General features: G+C 45.1%; 2 protein-coding genes across 4 annotated transcripts in view; both read left to right on the top strand.

The window, feature by feature from the left end:
- LOC144583991 (uncharacterized) overlaps positions 1-16,467 on the top strand; it is a 484,560-nt gene that overhangs the window by 135,990 nt on the left and 332,103 nt on the right. The window lies entirely within an intron of this gene.
- Positions 1-16,467, top strand: part of LOC144583992 (uncharacterized) — a 130,158-nt gene that overhangs the window by 106,143 nt on the left and 7,548 nt on the right. The window lies entirely within an intron of this gene.

Genomic DNA, 16,467 nt, shown 5'->3' with positions numbered 1-16,467 from the left:
AAATTGGACCTCATCAGACACGCAAGCTTTCTTAATAAGGTTTTCCAACTGAGGTTTCTTTCTGTATCAAGTGTGTGCTTTTAAAATAGGGAGAACCATCATAGTTTTAAGGGGCAGATGTGGTATTTTGCCCCATGACCTGGAAAGACACCATCTGATCCGCTTTATTGTCCATGAAGGGTCCCCGGGACTTGGAAAAGTTGGTGTTTGAACTACCGTTTCAACCCCTTCCCCCAGCCATTAGGACCATGAACGGTGCTGCCCAGAGGATTCTGGGAGTTCAAGTCCAAAAAAGTAAGTTTCCCACGCTCTCTGTGCCTGCCGTCGGTAGTAAGAGGTGAAGGCAGGGACAGGCTTGGCAAACCAAGAGGTTTACGACAATTATTGGAATAATAATTTTGCAAAGCCCCATTTGGAAAATCAGGTCCCAAGACACTTCTAGGCAGAGTTTTAAAAAGGGACCTTGTCGAGGTTCAGCTCCCAGCATCTGCACCCAGAACAGCTACTGGCCATGGTGGCTGGGAGTTGTAGTCCAAGCTGCTTTTCAAAAGGGGCTTCTCCTAGCGAGATCAGTGGAGCTGTGGTGTGATTTCAGATTCACTTGCACTGAGTGTATGTGCTTGGCCATTGAAACCTCTACCCCACCCCTCCCATGCTTTTCCTCCTACTCTGCAAGATATTTTCGCACCTCCCTCCCTCCCTCCCTCTCTCTCTCCCTCCCTCTCTCTCTCTCTCTCTCTCTCTCTCTCTCTCTCTCTCTCTGATTACTCCTTTTTTATAACTCAAATGCTGCCTGCCTCCTGGCCCTGTCTTCCAAGTCCTGGAATCCACAGCATGGCTATTGGGTCCTTGTAAAGTACTTTGTATCCTAGAACGCTCCCACTTACAGTGGGGTCTTGACTTGAGAACTTAATCCGTATTGGAAGGTGGTTCTCAAGTCAAAAAGTTCTCAGGTCAAATCTGCATTTCCCATAGGAATGCCTTGAAAACCATTTGATCCGTATCTGCTCTTTTCCGTCCATAGAAACTAATGGGAAGCTGCTATTCTGCCTTCGACCCCTAGAGGGGGATATTTTGTTTCTTTTTTTCTTAGGTCAAGAAAGGTTCGGGGAAGGCAGGGAAAAGACAGTCCAGGCAGGACAGTACCAGGCAGTCTGAAGACTCCCAATCCACTCTCTAAATGCTGGGAGGAGTGAGGGAGCAGACAGGCACCCTTTTCACTGGCCAACAGTTAACTGAAAGTTCACATTTTGCACTTTCCCTGCCTCCCACGTGTTTTTTTTTCAGTTCTTAACTCAAATCTAAGTATGTAAGTCAAATCAATATTTTCCTATGAGAGTGGTTCTTAAGTCAAAATGTTCTTAACTCAAGCCGTTCTTAAGTCAAGACCCCACTATAGATGCTTTTGAGGGTGCTGGGATCCGGGAAAGTGTGCAGAGCATTCTCAAGGATCAACCCTAGGACAGGCTGCAGGATGAATTATCTCAAGCAAAGCTCTCCGCTGGTGGTTTGAACACCATGACCCCTTTTAAAAAAAGAGCAACTCAAGGAAACAGTGACTGATATGAAATCTGGCGGAGCATCATGAGTTGCTCACATTTCTAATCTCGGCCATTTGGTGGTGTCCCCATCTAGTATGCTCAGAAAAATGCTGATTGGTGAATGTTGTCTCAGGACCATGAGACCTCTTAATGTTCAAGCACCACAAGATTTCCTGCCTTGCAGCATGAGAACAAAACAAGGAAACCCTTTTTTCCCCTCATGGTTTTTGCAGTTTGCCCAAAAGTTCACTGCGCAAAACCAGTTGTATTTTCCCTTTTTGAAGAGAACCTCAAGCAGAATAGGAGCAGAATGACTCTCTGATTCATTAAAAACAACAGCAACAACAACAAAACAAACAAACACATACAACATTTCTGATATTTAGACATTGGTGCAATAAGCCTACCACCATCATTCTGTGTGTGTTGTGTTATTTGTACAAATGTACGTGGACAGGGAAAAATGTTGAGTGAACGATGTTACCATATTACAGGAGAAGGGGAAAAATTGCAGTTCTTCTCTCATGCACCAATGAGACAAACGAAGATTTACGTCTGGGCTACCAGGCTGTGAAGTTATCCCAGGTTGGGATGCTACATACATGTTCAAGCCATATAAGCTTATGGGATGAATGGCAGGGCTTGAGGAACAACGGTTCTTCTCCTGTGCCCCATCATGTGAGAGACTGGTGAAAGACCCCACGATTTTTCTTTAATTAGCCAACAATCAGATTGGTAAAAGATAAGCGTATTCTCAATTATCGGATACTGCAATTAATTTAGAATATGTTATTTCCTACGTCTACCAGAAGTGATCAGTCACAGTATCATAGAAATCATAGAAAAGTGCATTTGGAAGGGGCCTGCAAGGCCCTAAAGTCCAACCCCCTGCTCAAGGCAGGGATTCAAATCAAAGCAGATCTAAAAGGTGATTATCCCAGTTTTTCTTGAATGCCTCCAGTGTTGGAGCACTCACCAACTCCCAAGGTAGCTGGTTCCACTGCCCTACTGCCCTAATGGTTAGGAGGTTTTTCCTGGTATTCCACCAAAATTTGGCTTCCTGTCACTTGAGCCCCTTGTTGCATGTCCTGCACTCTGGGATGATGGAGAACAGATCCTGCCCCTCGTCTGTAGGACAGCCCTTTCAGGTCTTTGAAAAGGGCTCTCCTATCACCCCTTCTTTCCTCAAGGCTAAACACACCCAGTTCTTGCAGTTGTTCCTCAGAGGGCTTGGTTTCCAGTTCCCTGATCATCATCCTTGTCGCCTTCCTCAGAACTTGTTCTGATTTGTTGGCCTCCTTCTTGAAGTGTAGTGTCCAGAACTGGACCCAATCCTCAAGGTGAGGCCTCACCAGTGCCGCATAGGGGAGGGGGGGACTAGCACCTCGCAGGATTTGGTATCACAGTTCCTTTGGCATGCTATTACATTTCAGAACTTCTTTGCAAGGCAAAGGAGAGCGATCTGAGTAATCAAGCATCAGCTTTGTTTGGGCTCCCTGTCGTACTTTGCAGGACCAATTCTAAATATCGACGCCAAATATTTCATTTCAGTCCCGGTGTCTTTATTGCAGCTGCAGGCCATAAACCAGAAGGGGGAAGAGTCAGTACAGTATAGTGGAATGATGAAAAGAAGTCAAAAGATGGCATGTGAGGGACCATGTGTTGGTTAGCTTGGGCCACAGAAAATTTGTGCCTTTCTGGCCACCAGGGTATCCCTAGGAGAGCATCTCGCTGGATCCGGTTTGGTTGGTTCTTGAGGGCTCCGGTGTCTGCCAGTAGGTCATGTGGTGTAGTCTAGCTGTGGGACATTAGCGGTACTCCCTCCTCGCTACTAAACAGTCAAACATTTTAATTAATTCCTGTTGAAGGAATGCAAGGCCAAAGAAATGCTGAACCAGCTCTTGGCATCTTTTCCTGGCGAACCTGTCCCGCTTTTGAACAGTTCCCGTGTGACAGCCTTAGAAGGATCATGGGGGGGGGGCGGGGGCGGCAGGGAGCCCATTCTTCCTAAACAAGGAAGGCATTGTGGAGACTCGGTGCCTGTTCTCCTCATGAGAAACTAGAACAGATACCTCAGAACCCTTAGACCTCGGAGCAGCCTGCAGCAGGCGCAGGGCAAGCTCAGGGTTGAGCAGCCCCTAGATCTGCTGGTGAATATTCTTGGAAACAAACAAACAAACAAAAAAACACGGTCTGTGGAGATGATCTCTGTGAGAGAGAAAAGGTCTTAGCCTCTTTTCCCTTCCTTTGCGATAACAGGATTTAAAAGGTATATATATGTGTGTGTGTGTGTGTCTGAACATACTGCAGCCATCTTTCTAAGCATCTGTCTATATCTAAGTTTCCTTTTTTTCCGGTTATGCAGTCTTTTGAAATTTTTTTTTTTTTTGGATGGTGTGAATCTCTGTAGCCTGAAATTCTTAGTAATGTGATCTTTGCGGGGAGATGTTGAAGAGCAAACGCCTTCCTTGCTTTCATGCCAGTTTGGCTCTCTTTCAAGATCTTACCAAGTTGGGTGCAAATGCCCCCTCGCGGGTCTTGCTACGAAATGCCGTGTTAAGTTGTGGTATACTTTCTGTCCAAAAGACGGGTTTTTCATGCTGCTTTTTGAGATCCTCCATTCTCTTACTTGCCAACCACCGACTTAGGGCCGTTTGTCGGGTCAAAGGGGCCCTGGGCAAGGAGTATCATCCCCTCCACGTGGTCAGCTTTACAGAGTCACTCCGTGGGGGGGGGGGAGCTATGAGGTCTGGGGCAGGTGTGTGATGACAACTTGACCCCCTGCAAGAACTGAGGCATAGTTGTAGGAAGTTGTGCATGTGGGGAAATAAATGATGACACACGCAGGCCATCTGTGAGGATCCTTCCCTTCAGCTTCTCCAGGCCCTGGGGATCAAGCGGGAGGACGGACGTGCATCTTTCTTTCTTAAATAAGGATACGGAAGGAGGCGTTCGGCTTCCTCTGGGGATCTCCTTCAAATCTGAAGCCCTTCTGGCAGAAATCCTTTGGACTTCCAGGGCTCCAGCCTCCCACAAGCCTCCGGTTTTGTGGCCTGCTGTTGGTCTTCTCCACTTCTGCACAACAACCCCTTCCTTGTATTCCTGCCTTGAGCAAGGGGTTGGACATTTATGCCCACTTGAAATAGTAGGATTTCATTTGTTGCCTTTTTGATAAGATTTCCCCCCAAATTTCCTCATATTTGTAATACAGAAATCGTGAGATGAAAATAAATAATGAAATGGCTGAAATCCTGTAGGAAGGATCCCATAGTAAGGCACAGTAGAGTAAGCCCACTGGATCAGTGGGGATTTGGGAAGTCAACTCCTCCATATTCCAATGGATTCAAATGGCCTTGCTCTAACTCACTTTCACACAGTAAGTGGAAATTAGAGTAAGCCCATTTGATTTAATGGAACTGACAGAGGAGCTGACCCTCTCAATCCCCATTAATTCAGTGGGCTTACTGTACTGTGGCTTACTACACTCAGAAAAATAAATAAATAAATAAATAAATAAATAAATAAATAAATAAATAAATAAATAAATAAATAAATAAATAAATAAATAAATAAAAAAAAAATCAAAGGAATTGGCCCAACCACTGAGGGTGATGATGAAGGAGAAGACGGAAGCCAATCAGAGAACACCTGAGCAATATAAGGAACAGGAGAATGGTTAATCATTACACAGAAAATCATGAAGTGGTTTGAATTTTGGGGACATCAGGTGTAGTCTTACCCACACAGAGAACAGGTTTACTGAAAAGGGAAGTAGATTGGATATTAAGATGAGAAACCCTGTCTCTGAGGGGAAGGAAGAAAGAGTGGGATTTGCTTCCGTTCCTTTAAGAGTGTGGTTCCTTCTACTGACCTTGTAGGTCAATTGTTGGTTGATGGACAGACGGGCATAACTGTAGAACACAGGTGAGCGGAGAGCGCGCGCAAGGAGGGGGTTGTGCTCCCATCGAATTTTCCAAGCAACTGATCGGAGTTGTTTGCCGGCTGGTGAAAGAAGGCAGAAAAAAGAACAAAGGCATGAGTTTTATGGTATGTATAAAAATAGAGGTTGCAATAGTTAAACCTGTTTATTAGATTTAAGGGTATGTTATACCATTTCCATGAGAATGGTTTTATAATCATAATTATAATTTTCAACGGTTGGATACAATGTGTACTGTATATTGGATATATATAGACGTTGTATCCAACCACTTAGAATTATAATTATGATTGTAAAACCATTCTCATGGAAATGGTACGACATACCCCTACATCTAATAAACATGTTTAACCATTGCAACCTCTATTTTTATACATACAGTACCATAAAACTCAGTTCTTTATTATTTTTTCTTTCTTTCACTGATCTGCAAACAACTCCCATCAGTTGTTTGAACACGCTCAAACAGAGAGAGAGAGAGAGAGAGAGAGAGAGAGAGAGAGAGAGAGAGATTGAGAACTGAGCTGTTCCTTTATACAGCCGGGAAGAAGGCCAAAATCACCACCCCGAAACCACCTTGCCATTGGGACGAAGTGTGTTGGGCTTGGTTGGTTGGTTTTTAAAAAAAGATGATCTATGGGCAGAGCATCCTTTTTTGTTTCTGTCCTGAGCCCACGAGTTCTGCTTCCTCCCAACTCAGCGGAGCGTCAGAATTTCAGCCTGACCTGGACAGAGTCCTTTCTCCAGCCCCAGGTCTTCCAAGTACTCCTCTTCCCTCTTAAAAATTTGGGTTCGCATCCCTGTGTTTTCAAGCGACGACGTGGCTGCCCACTCAGGGTAGCGACCCTTTCCCCTGTGGAGAAGCCGGCCGTTTCCACAAGGCCAGGCCGGCTCACCGAGGGCAGCTTGCTTTCTTCGTGCTGGGAGAAGCTCTGCCTGTTGAATTGGACCAGTGCAGATGGGCAAACCTTTGGTTTCACCTCATTTTCAGTTCATTGTGGGGAAAATTTTCATTGTGGGAGAAAGTGAAATCGAGAGATTTTCCCACCCCAATCGCCTGCCCGGAGGATATCGTGTTACCAGGTCCACTACATGGGTGTTTGAGACAGTGTTCAGACATCCTCCTAAGAAATGCCCCTGCAGATGAGCCACACGGCTCCCGTTTAGGCCCTTTGACCGGATTTATTACAACGCAATGCTTCTGGAAGCGAAGGATGGGTCGGCTGCACCCCATTGCCCAGGGAGATGCCGGAGTGCACTTGCCATCCTTTTCGACTCTTCAGCAAGGCTCTTTCTATGCCCCCCCAGGACAATACTGTAGCTGGACTGTCTGGAAGTCACTTAACAGATTTTGAAGCAAAGTAGGAATAGCAATCAAGTAAAACGGGGCTCCTTGGATGCAGGACATATTTTCTGTGACTGTGGGGAAATTCAATCAAGGCAGCAGTTACAAACATGCAATGTATGTTCCACCACGTGGACAAAGGAAGGTCTAGCAAATTGGCCAAGATAACATTATGGAAGTAGCCCACTTCATGTCAAAAATAATCTAATTATCTTAACATTTTTATTTTTTTTTTAACCTATATTTCATATTCATCAGAATATTAGTCTTTCTAAAGAAAGACTAATATTCTGATGCATATGAAATATAGGTAAAGACAAATATTCTGATGACAACAATGGACTTCCCCCGTGGCCTTTCCTTTTTTGGCCTTGATTCCTGCAGTCACGTTTTCTGAGACTCCTCCTCTCCTCTTTCTTTAGCCTGGTCTCTTGGCTGTCTTCTCATCCGTCCATGATCTAGCCACTGCCATTCAGCGCTGGGAGGTTGCCTGCAAATCTGTGTTGGTCAGGATTGGACCCCTGGAGCAATGGGCAACTCTCTAAGGCACAAAGGCCATGCTCAGGCCCACCAGAAGGTGCAGAACAGGGATTTCCGGGTGCTTCTCAGGTCTCTTCCTCTTTCTCCACCCCTGTATGGCTCAAATGGGGTGCGGTTGTCATGCCCTCTGTTTGATGGAGAAAACACAGACCGAGAAGGAGGCTTTGTTGTTGTTTAGTCCTTAAGTCATGTCTGACTCTTCATGACCCCATGGACCAGAGCACGCCAGGCCCTCCTGTCTTCCACTGCCTCCCAGAGTTTGGTCAAAGTCACGTTGGTCGCTTCGATGACCCTGTCCAGCCATCTCATCCTCTGCCATCCCCTTCTCCTCTTGCCTTCACACTTTCCTAACATCAGCATCTTTTCCAGGGAGTCTTCTCTTCTCATGAGATGGCCAGAGTATTGGAGCCTCAGCTTCAGGATCTGTCCTTCCAGTGAGCACTCAGGGCTGATTTCCTTCAGAATGGATAGGTTTGTTCTACTTGCAGTCCAGGGGACTCTCAAGAGTCTCTTCCAGCAACACAATTCAAAAGCATCAATTCTTCAGCGGTCAGCCTTTATGGTCCAGCTCTCACTTCCATACAGAGCCTCCTAAGGAGGCTTAGAGGAGTACAGTTCCGCCAGGTTTTGTTGGTTTGCTTTTAATGGCAGTGAGGCTCTGGCGGTAGCCATTGCCCGCCTTGGCTGTTGTGGGTGGCTTGAACGTTGTGTGGCTGCCTTCCAAGCCTCCAGCCTGCTAATGTAAAAAAGAAAAAGAAGCCTTTCTCCCCCTCCCCCCCCCCCCCAGCAGATCTGCTGTGCTTTCTCTTGATTGGACATTGGGGGAAATATTGAGAAATATTTAAATCCTTAAAAATACACGTCCCCTGAATGCAACTTGATCTCTCCCTTCCTCGCTGGCAGGATTGTTAAGGAGAAGGTAGACATGGTGCAATCCCTCCTGGATTGTTCTATAAGTAGTTGTAGATACTGTATTTGTTGGTGAGCATAGTTTTGTGATGGATCAATACATTCCAGAGGTTTGAAACTTTTAAAACTTTTTTCCAATCATTTCTCCAGCTTGTGAGAGAGACAGTGGTTTGGTCTGTCCTGACTCGTTTCAAACGTGATACTAGGAAGACCAAACCATAGAGATATCCCATACCTAGAGGAGGAAATAGCTTAACAGCTGAGGCCATCTGAAGGTAACCCTAGAAGCTTTTCTCACTACAGTATATATAATTTTCAAATTAGCTTGCTTTGTTTTGTGATTAGCTACGCTCGTCTTTGTTTGCCATTCTGATTTCTCAGACCAAGAAGTCTGCCTGAATCACAGAACACCCACCAGATTTCAGGCTTGTTGAGATATTGGCTGAAATCCTGTTGGCTTAAATTTTCACTGTTTAAGCCAGATGGCCTCATTGTCCAGCGGCAGAAATTAATTTAATTGAGGATGTGATCAGACAGGCATCTACCCCTTAGTTTGCTCTGGGTGGGTGTGGGTGGGCTGGTTTACTCCTTTCCCCACTGAGCACATTAAGTACATCACAGCACAAATCAGCCCACTACTGATGGATGCCTACTCACATCTTTTGGGGTCCTTGTAAGGAATTATTTTGTGTGTGTGCGTGCAGGTAGGATTTCTCCATTTTGCTTCAGTGCCAGTGTGTGGGGGGTCAAACCAAAGTGGCTGCTTGGCTGCCCTTTTGCTATAACCTCTTAATGATCTAGAGAAATAGGAAACTTCCTGGCCACTCGCCTGAAGAGCAGAAGGAAGTGAAAGCTTTGTACAGTATTTCTTTTTAGTTGTTGCTAATACTTTAAAATACTTTTTAGTTGTTGCTAATACTTTAAAAAGCGCTTTCAGTGCTTTGCTGATGTGCTGTGTTGCTTAGCAACAATGTAAAAGAAATGCAAAATTACCTCTCCATTCCCTTCTGCAGGTGAGTGGAGATGAAGCTTCTCATTTCTCAAGATCATTAAACAGGTAAAGCAAAGCACAGAGGAAGGACGGGAGGGAAATTTCTTGTTTGTTTCTTTTTCTCTTAAAAGGTAAAAAATAGTCTAGATAGCAAACCTATGGCACGTGTGCCTGAGCTGGCATACAGAGCCTTCTCTGTGGTCACACGAGCCATAAGTTGACATCAAGAAATACTTACTCATCCTCTGATCCCAGATTTTGGCACTCCCCTCTGCTGGTGCAGTGTCCAGCAGAGGGGTGCAATGGCGACCATTACCAGTGTAGCCCAATGGGGGATTGGAGGACCAGTAAGTATTTCTTTGTTAATACCGCCCATAGGAAAAAACACAAGCATTTAACCCTTGCAGTGCAGGGACAGTTGTTTTCTCTAAACTAAAACCAGAGCATTCAGGTTTTAATTGCAGCATTGGCAGTTTGAAATAAATAAGTTGATTTTGTGTTGCAGTTTGGGCACTCAAGCTCAAAAAGGTTCATCATCACTGGTCTAGATTGTTCTACATAGGCTCACCTGAGATATACAGTCTCCTCAAATTATAGACAGCACCTCAGATACTTCTGTTTAGTGTGATTGAGATTGATCCAGGCTGGGATAACTGAGCCATCTACTCAGAGTAGGACTCTTGAGAACAGGGTTCAAATTCCCACTTGGCCGTGGAAACTCACAAGGGGAGTGGAACTGGTAAAATCAAATATCTCACTTACCTTGAAAGCCCCATTAGGGTCACTGTAAGTCGTTCTGACTTGATGACGAAGAAAACATATATGCACCTTTAATTTAAAAGTTCCTCTTCCTCCGTTCAAACAGCAAAGCTCCCTAGGGATACCTTTGGCCCTTGGCAAGCCTTTGGGAGCCTGGGGGTGGGAAGCCTTTAATTCTTCATTGTGGTCTTCTGTGAATGCACACAAATGGATTAACCCAGTGCCAACGTTGGTCCTCTCAGAACATTCTTGAGTTTTAAGAGAAAAGTAACAAGTGTAAGGCTGCCTATACTGCGCATGCTCCGCCCACCCAAGCCTCAGTTCCATTTTTCCGCCTAGCGATTTGGAACCTCTCGCTTCGAGCTCCGTTCTATTTCCCAAAATACTAATTCTTCTTGGTTTTTTCGACTCGGACTGGACATCTACCTTGATAGAATTCTATATCCCTTGACGCGGACTGGTTTCTTAGACTTCGCTATTGGGGTTTTTTCCCTCAACTTGGCCGCCTCGGTTTTTCCCGCCTTTCCCCCCCGCTCCGTAACAGCTCCCCATAGACTTTACAGCTTATGCCATCTGGCCCATTCAGCCGTTGCGTGGTCTGCTCCAGGAAGATTCCCCATCAAGACCCACATGATTGTTGCCTTTTTTGTTTAGGTGAAGCCCACCTCACAAAGTCTTGCAGACATTGTAAAACTTTCACCAAGGCAGCGCTGAAGGCAAGGCAGCAGCGTTTTAAGTACCATCTGTGGGAATCTACCCTGTCAGCCACTAAGCCATCGGATTCAGAAATGGTCTCACCGTCTGCAACACCCAGGTCCGAGGCGACTGCTTCCCCTCAGCCTGGTCCATCGAAGCCTTCAGCCAAACAAACTAAAAAATCGGGTCCTTCTAAGAAATCTGCTGCTAAGACGAAGACGGATTCTGCCCCTTCAAAACCTGCAAAACTAGCCAAATATATAAATTATTAATTCAAGTTGAACAGGGTAATCTAGGATTAAAAATGCAATGGCAAAATGACTTGGATAAAAAAGTAATAGGAGAAGAATGGGATAAAATATGGAATCAGAGAATTATGAAGAACATGTCAGTAAGGATAAAAGAAAACTGCTATAAAGTAATATGGAGGTGGTATTTAACGCCGGTCAAAATTAATATAATGGATAAAAGTGTGTCAGCATTATGTTGGAGCTGTAAAAAAGAGAAGGGGATGTATTTACATATGTGGTGGTTATGCGAAAAAAGAAAGAAAGAATGGAATTTAATATTTAAAGAAATATCTGAAATAACTGGATTGAACATTCAAACGTTTCCGTTAATAGCATTATCGAATCTGATTAACGAAGATCAATTGGTGAGAGAAAATAAGGATTTAATAGTAATAATGGTTACGGCAGCAAGGATAATATTTGCAAGAAACTGGAGAAATGATAATCAATTTAATTTGGAGGAATGGTATAGAGAACTATGGGATATGGCAATCAATGACAAACTGACATGTGATATGAAAATACATAGAGGCCAAATGAAAAATAATGATTTTAAGAAAATATGGAATGTATTTCTGGAACATGTCTTTCAGACAGGGAGGGGGTTTACACCGAGGGAAGAAACAATGAAATTTTGGAGTGAAAATGGATGGAATGAAGTATAATGCTAGTCCTGAAGGTGATGGGTGCACATGGGTAATTGTATTTTATTGTATTGTTTTGTATTTTATGTAGTTTTTTTTGTGTAGTAGTAGGTTTATTTTGTATTAATAAAAAAAATGTAAAAAACCCCTGCAAAACAAAGTAAGGGGAAACCTCCTGTCAAGTCCAAGAAACCTGTTATACAGCTTCCCACACTTTTAGAGTCCCTTCCATCTCCCATCTTAGAGGATTCGTTGAAGGACCGAGAATCCTTGTCAGAGGCAGCCCCTTCGCTCCCTCCTCGACAAGTTGAGCCGGCTATGCCACCGGGTGTCTCTTAACCGACGCCGAATCAGCTCGTTGACGCGACCGCGGGTTTGACTTCTGTCCCACAGAGCCCGTCTTCTCATGGGCGGAGATCTCCGGCTCCATCGATCTCAACACCTCCTTCGAGGTCGAGATCGCCGCGGAAAAATCGGTCTTCAAAGAGGAAGCACCATTCTTCGACCCGACGCCGAAGCAAACATCGACGTCGGCGGCACTCCTCATCCTCTTCGACCGTCGTCCCATGTCCTCCAGCTCCTCTTCGACTTCGACCGACCAACGTCGGAAATACAAGCGGATCAAGTATGTTCATTTGTCATCCTCCTCAGACTCGCCTCGACCTCGTCATCGATGTCGATGCGTTGATGCTGAGAAACAAAGAGATCCAGCCACAGCAAGTTGTGCCTATCTCATCAGCGGTTCCTCTTCCTACTACTATGCCTCAAATGCAACCTTCAACGTCTAACATTAGGCTCGACATCGACAAACCACCACGCAAAACTAAGAGAGATGTCTTTTCCTCTGACCCCGACGAGGTGTCTTCAGTCCTGTCCTCCAATTCTGACCAGGACTTACCTGCACAGCCCTGCCAAGGTGGTCTTCCAGAAGGGGAAGTGGTTGGATCAGACATAGGTTATGCCCACGCTTCTTCACCGTCTGAAAACTTTCCATCCTACTCTCAGATGTTATCGAGATTGGCAAGGGCTCTCAAACTAGAACATGATCAGCCTACACCTCCTACGGAAGACCTCACCTTTGGTGATATCAATCAAGAGAGGTCTCCACCACCAAGTCTTACCTTTGTCCCAATTATTATGGACATCATCAAAGAGTATTGGGAACAACCATCCAACACACCTTCACTACCTCACCGGACTGAAAATTTCTATCGTGTCCATGGTTCTGATACTAAATTTCTACTCAAACACCCAATCCCTAATTCTGTAATTGTAGAAACCAGTTCACCAAGCCCACTGGTAAATCTCATGTCACTCCAACCAATAAAGGGGAAAAAAGCTTGAAATTATTGGCAGAAAAATTTACTCTTTAATTTCCTTTCTGCTGAAAGTGATTAATTATCAAACTGCCCTAGGAACATATCAGAAACAGCTCTGGCTAAAGATTTTGCCTAGACTCAAGCTCATTCCAGAGGAAGTCAGACAAAGTTTCCTAAATTTTTATGAAGAGGCTCAGACTGTGTCTAAGCACCAGAGGTTGTCAACTAGACACGCCGCAGAAGCCGCTGCCAGAGTCCTCATGTCTGCTGTCACCCTACGTGGGCATGCTTGGCTCAGAGCTGCCAACATACTGGATGATGTGAAAAACAAGGTAGAGAGCCTCTCCTTTGACACCACTGGTCTTTTCAACGAAAAGACGGATAGCCACCTGGAAGAACTCCACAAGGCTAAAAAGACAGCTAAATCATATTCTATCCAACCACAACCTCGTTACCATAAGTATCTATGGGGTAAGTCTTACGCCCAATATCAACAATCATCACAACAATTCAAACCATATAGAAACTTACCTCAACAGAGATCCTCTCAGGCTTCTTCTTCCGCGCCCAGCTATCGATCTCAGCAGTTGCAGCGTAGGCAGTCCTATAAGCCACCTGCCAAAAAATCCAAACAGTATCTTTGACTCTCCCATAAACTGTTCACCAAATGCAAATGCTACAAAACTTCTACCATTTCTCTCAAACTGGATCACCATCACAACTCCTGGATTCTAAATATCATCGAACATGGCTACCGTGTCAAAAAAGGATGGAGGAATAAGGCCAATTTTAGATCTGAGAATTCTGAACACTTACCTTCGTCCCTGGCGTTTTTGCATGGTGACGCTGGAGTCCATTCTGCCCCTGTTAAAGAAAAACAATTGGTTCATAGTCATAGATCTCAAAGACGCTTATTTTCATGTGACCAGCCATCCACAGCATTGCAAGTATCTGCGCTTCTTTTTTCAAGGAACCATTTACCAATTCCTGGCCCTCCCATTCGGATTCTCAACAGCTCCCAGGACTTTCACAAAGGTGATGGCACCGGTAGCAGCTTACCTGCGCCTCAAGGGCATTCACATTTATCCTTACATAGACGATTGGTTACTGGTCTCTCAATCCAAAAGACAGGCTCTCAAAGACACAAGGTTCGTTTTTTGATTACTTCCAAAGCTAGGACTTACCATCAACATGAAAAAGTCTCACCTCAGACCATCCAAGGTGGTTCACTACATAGGTGCTCGCCTGCACGCAACCAGGGCACAATTCTTCCTGCCCAAAGAAAGAATTTGGAAAATTAAAAAGGCTGTAAGAAAATTTCAACCAAGAGCACGCGTAACAGCGAAGCATGCACAGCATCTCTTGGGCCTTGTGACCTCGACCACCCTGGCCTTGTCTCATGCACGACTCAAACTACGATCTCTTCAGTCATGGTTTCTTGCACTATTCAATCCCATGACAGTCAGCCAACGCAAACGTCTTCGTGTGACTCCAGAGCTTGCCAATCAACTCCAATGGTGGATTTACCCTCCACACCTGAAAATCGGCAGAACTTTCAAACCACTACAGCTTACAGTTCAAATAACTACAGACGCCAGCCCAACGGGCTGGGGAGCACATTGTGGCCAACACAAGGTGCATGCTCTCTGGTCCTCCCAGGAAATCAACCTACACCTCAACCATCTAGAGATGATAGCTGTCATAAAGGCACTTTGGGCTTTTCTTCCCATGGTGCAGGGTTGTGGTGTTCAGGTGATAACGGACAACACCACGACCATGTACTATATCAACAAACAAGGAGGGACTCGCTCACAATCTCTACTTTACCTTGCCGTTCATCTTTGGGAGTGGTGCTACCTACATCATATATTCCTGGTAGCCATACTGTTACATACAGCACTGATGTTACCTGTCTGTCATGGGTTTGGAGGGAAAGTTCCATCCTATGGGGAGTGGAAGGCGGGACATCAGGAGGAGGGGCTGTACTGTATATATGTGGAGCGTGTGTGGAGATGCTAGAAGGAGACAAAGCAGCAGCTGGGAAGAAGAAGCTGGTGTGGGAGTCTGTGTGTCAGACAGGGTACTACTGTGTGTCAGAGTACCAACCTGATAGGTTCAGGTGTCTGTTGGTTAGCCAGAACTGATAGGTTCAGGGTCTGTGCTTCAAGTTAAGGGTTCTGTGTGAACCAAACTGTGTGTATGTATGAGTGAAACTAAGCCACGTTACTATACCTTATTCACCTGATCGTTTTATTTTTCCCTGTGTGTGATTTAAATAAACCTTGTTCTTTTATTTGTTTAAAAATCCATCCCTGGTCTGTGTGACTTTTTATAGGGAATGGTTGGTGGCAGCTTAGTTAACGTGTGGCAGATCCCAGTAGGTCTGGGTTTGTCACATTGATTGGTGTCCAGCGTGTGGGATACGACTGGTCCAGTTGTCCAGTGGTCCAGCAAAGCCTTGGCAAGTGTGCCCAGAGCAAGGGGGGTCTAGTCAGGGACAATCTGAGAGCACGTAGGTAATCTTCTAGGTGTACCTCACGGGGGGGTGCACTAGTAGAAGAACGTGTAACCTCAGATTGGGGACTAGATTAGGGTGCTCTGAGGCAGCCTGTTTTTGGCGGGAAAAAAGCTGAGGCAAAACTGTGAAATAGCAGTGAGCTAGCCTGCCTGCTGAGAGGCCCAGCAGAGGGGGGTAGACTCTAACTCGCTACAGTTGCAAGTAGTGCTGAAGGACAGCAGCAATCTATAGGGAAAGCTGGTTCTGAGGCAAAAGAAAAAAAAAGTGGTCATTTTATTTTGAGGCTTGACTTTTGAAAGCAGCCTGTTCTGAGGGGGGATTATGCCCTTGACTCGAAGCCAAATGGCAGAAATGGGTGAAGTGAAAGACCCCCAGGTAGACCAAGGTTCTGAGGATGAATTTGGCTCAGTGCAGGGTGACAGCACGGGAGAACAGAACCCAGAACTCAGGAAATTGCTCCTAGCCCAACAGCATGAACTGAGGATGAGGCAATTTGAAATGGAGGAAAGATTAGAGAGAGAAAAAATGGAGGAAAGGGAAAGAGAGAAACAAAGGCAATTTGAGATAGAGAGGGAGAGAGAGAAAATTGCTCTGGAAAAAGAAAGAATGGCGTTTGAGTTAAGGAAATTGGAACTGATGAACCAGAACAATAATAACAATAGGGATTCTGAGGGAGGCCAATTGTCTAAGGCTGACCTGAAGAAATTCCCTGTGTACCACAAGGGAGATTGTCCTGAGGTGTTCTTTTCCTTAGTGGAAAGGGCGTTTGTGGACTTCTCAGTGAGGGAAACTGAGAAGATGACCATCATGCGATCTTTAATCAGTGGTAGCCTGGCTGAGGTTTATTCAGAGATGCCACAGGAACTGATGAGAGATTTTGCAGAGTTTAAAAAACTGGTGTTTGCAAGACATGGGATAAATGCGGAACAGCTGAGGCAAAGATTCAGGTCCCTCACAAAGAAACCAGAGCAGACT

Source organism: Pogona vitticeps, chromosome 7, assembly GCF_051106095.1.
Source record: "Pogona vitticeps strain Pit_001003342236 chromosome 7, PviZW2.1, whole genome shotgun sequence".
Taxonomy (NCBI): domain Eukaryota; kingdom Metazoa; phylum Chordata; class Lepidosauria; order Squamata; family Agamidae; genus Pogona; species Pogona vitticeps.
This window is presented reverse-complemented; position numbering and strand designations above follow the sequence as displayed.